Here is a 5,312-nt window from a genome sequence, read left to right on the forward strand (position 1 = left end):
CCCAGAAGGCCAGCACACACTCCTCAGAATATCGATCTTTTCTAGGTCACGCAAGACACCCTTTGGGAATCATTTCTCCGGCAACGGGATCACAAGTCCACACAGGTTACCTACCTCGTCGCATCCACATGAACCGCCAAAGCCATCCTCTCCATAGGCAGGTGATGCCAGCCCATCAAGTACACGACAAATCCTTGAGAAGCCGAGGCCAGAGCCTGCAACCCAATGATGACAGCCCATGCCACAACATCACATAGGACCTGTCCTTATCATGCCTTACCTTCCTGTCCAGACCATCAGCCACGACACAGGCTTAAATGCAGCACTCGGACCTCACCCCACTCCACGATGACCACGTGGCGAAAACACTGTGCCGGGAATTGCAATACAGGAGCTGACAAGCGCAACACCGAGGCCTAATCCATCAGCCCCCTTGCGCCGATGCCCAACGCCAGGCCCCACACACCCACTGCTCCAGCCTCACTGGCCACTCAAGAACTTCACATGACAAACGCAAAAACAGGGAGGGCCACAGGCCTGGCCTGAGGTCCCAGGCTCCAACCAGGAAAGCTTTCTCATTTTGGCTTCCAGAATCAACCCCCAAAGCGGCACGCACAAACCGTGACACTGGCCAAAACACACCTCCCAAGCTGCAAGCTCACTGCACCTACCTCAGCCCACACTCCGACTCTGAAGATCAGCAGGTGAGCCTGCCCCCTCACATTCCCTCAGCGGCCTTTCAGCAGGGACCTGGGATTCATAGACGACCCAGTTTATGTGCAGACACGGTGCACCCTCAGACAGAAACCCCTCCAATGCTGGAGTACTGGGTGGTATTTGCATGTATGTCAGGAGGGGATGATGACCCTCACTCCTCACTGTGCCCTAACCCCGAGAGAGGAAACGTGCTGGACCTCAGTTTCGATAAGGAGACTGTAGAGTGTTCTCACTCATTTTGTTCAGATTTTCCAAGGAATGCATACAAGGGTGTCATCATAGATCCGTATACATGCTGGGAAGCTGCAGAACATAACCGGGCAGGCCGTGGGGCTCTGGAGAGGAGACATTACCCTGGAGTACTCCAACAGCCTGGGAAATCCACAGTCATCAGACCACTCAGCAAAAGCAAAAATCAATCCACTCTTGCAGCCATTGGGCCCGTCTGAGGAAAACCTAATATAGAATGGCACATCTTAGGGTGAGTGAATGCCTACCGTCCTGAGTTATCCACAGCCACGCTTAGCAGTATGCACCCGCCTCACTTTTCCAGTTTTCCTTAGCTCATCCAGTCATCAGAGTACGCGAAGGTCTTCTTTTTGCCGACAGCCAGCCTTGCTGAGCAACTACACCTGAGAAGTGGACAGAAATAACAGAGGCTTCAGAAGTGGACCGAGGTCCTCAGGGAACATGATCCATGAGAATATTTACCTGGGCTTCTGCTCTGACCCTGCTTCCCAAGGACCTCTATCCCTCACCGAGTATTGATTTGTGTCTCACAGCATGTCTGCAGGAAGTTAGGCATGTACATTGGCCAGTGTGTGAGACGCTGTATATGTGTATTCACGCGCGTGGGCATGTGTGACTGCGACTGCGCACGAGGATGCGATTGTGGTTTCCTGTGTGTGCCTCTGAAAACGCGTCTTGCTCTGTGTGTGTCCCTGTGGCCCTCTGCAGAGGCCTCCAATAGTTAATACCAGAGATTATACACAACACCCTGGTTGGACTCCCAACAGAAAGAAAGACCCCTGTGAGCTGCAAGAGCCTTATGAGAACTGTGACCCCCAGGAGCTGTAGAAATAGGCCACAGACTCCTGCTCTCGCATAGCCATGCCTTCTGACCAAAGCACGAACCTAGATGAGACCTGCCTTCCAGTTGTGGGTGTCACATGAGTGTGGACATGGACATCCTGCCAGCTAACAGCACATCTGATATGCAATTGGACCACTCCCAGTGCTTCCAGAAGCAAGGGAAACTCCTATGGGTGGGCTGAAACCGACCTGAAGATGGCTACAGGCAAGATGTAGTCTGGCACCACTCAAGGGGCTAACGATATTTGGCCCAAAAGCCAATTCTCGCCAAATAGGACAAATCACGTTCTGTGGACCCATGGGTATGCCCACCAAGGGAAGTGGTAGGATTAAGCAACCATAATCCAGGTTGGAACCCCACAGAAGAAACTAGACCATCTTCCTGGCCACGTCTCGCCAGCACCCAGCCGGCAGGTTTCTCGGCCCTGAACCTGGAGGAAACGCTCAAATTTTTGACAGCCTCGTCCTAAGTGCCCTCCTCCTGCCCGCAGGGCAACTCAACCTTACTTGAAGCCACACACATCATGCAAACACGGGGTCACTGTACACCAAGGAAGACAGACCACATACATGTCTGCTTTGATGATGCCGATCCCACCCCATGCATTCTGGCACTTCTCCACTGCCACAGCGACACTACCAAGGACCTTACAGAGATCAAAAGCACTGTCCCCGAGGACCACAAACAGACTTCCAACAGAAGACCTCTGCCACGTGAGGGGACCTGTAACTCTGAAAGGGCATAGTGCCTGTCCATGGCAGCGCACCTAGCATAGCAACAGTGTCCCCATCTCTGCCCCGCGTAAACCTCTGGATGTTCGAAAGGCCTGCATGACACACGGGCCGGCCGCATCATGCCCTCCGGGAGAAAAACTTTCACTTTGCACATTCCCAAACAAGGGACAAAGCGGCCAAAGGGCATGTTCGCATAACTCACCTATCCTCAAGAAGAGGGGCACAGACGCCTCAGCATTTCTATCTTCTCTAGGTCCCGCAAGACACCCTTTGGGAGTCATCCCTCCAGCAACGGAATCTCAACTCATCACAGGTTACCTACCTGACCGAATCCTCATGAAATGCCAAAGCCACCCCCTTCATACACAGCTGATGCCAGCCCACCACAAACAGGACACATGCTTGGGAAGCCGTGGCCAGCATCTGCAACCCAATGATGACAGCCCATCCCATGACATCACAAAGGACATCTCCTCATAATGCTTTACCTTCCTCTCCAGGCCAGCAGTCACCACGCAGGCTTAAATGCAGCACTCACTCCTAACCCCACTCCACGATGACCCACTTAGTGCAAACACTGTGCCAGAAGCTGCAGTAGAGGAGCTGACATGGGCACCACCAAGGCCTAATCCATCAGCCCCCTTCCACCAACGTCCAACCCCAGCCCACACCCACCCACTGCTGCAGCCCCACCGGGCACTCAAGAACCTCAACGCGCCAAACTCAAGAACATGGAGGGCCACACAGGCCTGACCTGAGGCTCCATGCTCCAATCAGGGAAGCTTGCACATTTTGGCTTCCAGAATTAACCACCGAAGCAGCGTGCACAAAGCGTGATCCCGGCCAAAGCACACCTTTCCAAGCTGCAAGCTCACTGGGCCTACACCTGCACACAATCCAACTCTGAAGACCATCACGAGAGCCTTCCCACTCGCATTCCCTCAACGGTCTTCTAGCAGCGACCTGATATTCATACATGACCCAGCTTACGGGCAGACACAGTTGAACCTCAGACAGTAGCCCCTTCAATTCTGGAGCCCTGGGTGGTGTTTGCATGCATGTCAATTGGGGACACTGGCCCTCACTCCTCACTGTCTGAAACACCCGAGAGAGGAAACGTGCTGGACCTCAGATTCGATAAGGAGACGGTAGAGTGTTCTCACTCATTTTGTTCAGATTTTCCAAGGAATGCATACAAGGGTGTCATCATCGATCCAAGCACGTGCTGGGACGCAGCAGAACACATCCGGGCATGCCATGCAGGTCTGCAGAGGAGCTATGACCTCGTAGTACTCCACAACCCAGGGGAATCCACAGCCCTCAGGCCACTCTGCAAGAGCAACAGTCAATCTATTCTTGAAGCCACTGGGCCCGTCAGAGGAAAACCTAATATCCGATGACACATGTTGTGGTGGTTGAATGCCTACCATCCTGAAATATCCACGTCAATGCTCAGAAACGTGGGCCCGCCTCACTTTTTCCAGTTCTCCTCAGCACCTCCAGTCGTCAGCCCACGCAAACGTCCTCTTGTCTTTGCTGACGGCCAGCCTTGCCAAGCAACTGCACCTGAGATGTGGACGGAAATCACACAGGATTCAGAAGTGAACCTGGGTCCTGAGAAAACGTGATTTATGGGAACATTTACCTGGGCTGGAGCCCTGAACCTGCTTCACAAGGACCTCTATCCCTTACCAAGAACTGAAAGTGTGTCTGACAGCGTGACTGCAGGAAGTTAGGCATGTACGTTGGCCATTGTGTGTGAGGGTGCACGTGTATATTCCTGCGTGTACGCGTGCATGACTATGACTACGCACGATGATGCGCTTGTGGGTTTCTGTGTCAGCCTCTGCATCCCTGTCCTGGTCTTTGTGTGTTCTTGAGGCCCTCTGCAGTGACACTGAATAGTAAAAGTCACAGGTTATACACAGTACCCTGGCTTTGGACCACCCCACTGAATGGAGAAACACTCCTACCAGCTTCAAGTAGCCACATGAGAACTTTGACCCCCAGAGGCTGTTGAAATAGGCCACCGACTCCCGCTATCCCACAGCCATGCCTTCTGACCAAAGCACAAAGACTCGAGGAGATCTGCCTCACAGCCTGCTAGCTACTAGCACATCTGATGTGCACTTGGGGTCACTCCCAGCGCTTTTGGAAGCAAGGGAACTTCCCATGGATGGCGTTGACAATGACCTGCAGCTGGCTATAGGCAAGATGCAACCCGGCACCTCTCAAGGGTCTAATGGACTTCAGCCCAAGTGTGACTTCTCGCCAACTAGGCCAAATCACTTTCCGTGGACCTGTGGGAATGCCCACCACGGCAAGAGGTGGTCTTCAGCAACCATGACCCAGGTTCAAACCCCACAGCAGAAACTAGGCCACCTTTCCAGCCACGTCTCGGCCAGCTCCCCCTCGGCAGGATTCAGAGCCCTGAATCCCGAGGAAATGCTCAAACACTCAGCAACCTTGGCCCCACTGCCCTCCTCCTGCCCACACGGCAACTCGACCCTACTGGAAGCCACAGATAACATGCGAACACGGGGACACTATACACGAGGGAAGACAAACCACAAGCATGTCTGCTTTGATGATGCCAAACCCACACCATGCATCCTGGCACTTCTCCACTGCCATAGTGATACTACCGAGGACCTCACAGAGATCAAAAGCACTGTCCCCGAGGACCACAGACAAACTTCCAACGGAAGACCTCTGCCATGAGAGGGGACCTGGAAGCCAGTAAGGGAAATGTGGCTGTCAAGGTCAGC

At 53.4% G+C, this 5,312-nt stretch overlaps 2 non-coding genes across 2 annotated transcripts; both read right to left on the reverse strand.

The window, feature by feature from the left end:
* Nucleotides 1-910: 910 nt before the first annotated feature.
* On the reverse strand, nt 911-1,003 carry LOC113617083 (small nucleolar RNA SNORD116). Its single transcript, XR_003431500.1, has one exon. It is a non-coding gene; the product is annotated as a small nucleolar RNA SNORD116 (small nucleolar RNA).
* Nucleotides 1,004-3,667: 2,664 nt separating this feature from the next.
* On the reverse strand, nt 3,668-3,760 carry LOC113617082 (small nucleolar RNA SNORD116). Its single transcript, XR_003431499.1, has one exon. It is a non-coding gene; the product is annotated as a small nucleolar RNA SNORD116 (small nucleolar RNA).
* Nucleotides 3,761-5,312: the final 1,552 nt, after the last annotated feature.

This window comes from Aethalodelphis obliquidens, unplaced genomic scaffold (assembly GCF_003676395.1).
Source record: "Aethalodelphis obliquidens isolate GAN/ISIS:26980383/991018 unplaced genomic scaffold, ASM367639v1 scaffold1731, whole genome shotgun sequence".
NCBI classification, from domain to species: Eukaryota; Metazoa; Chordata; class Mammalia; order Artiodactyla; family Delphinidae; genus Aethalodelphis; species Aethalodelphis obliquidens.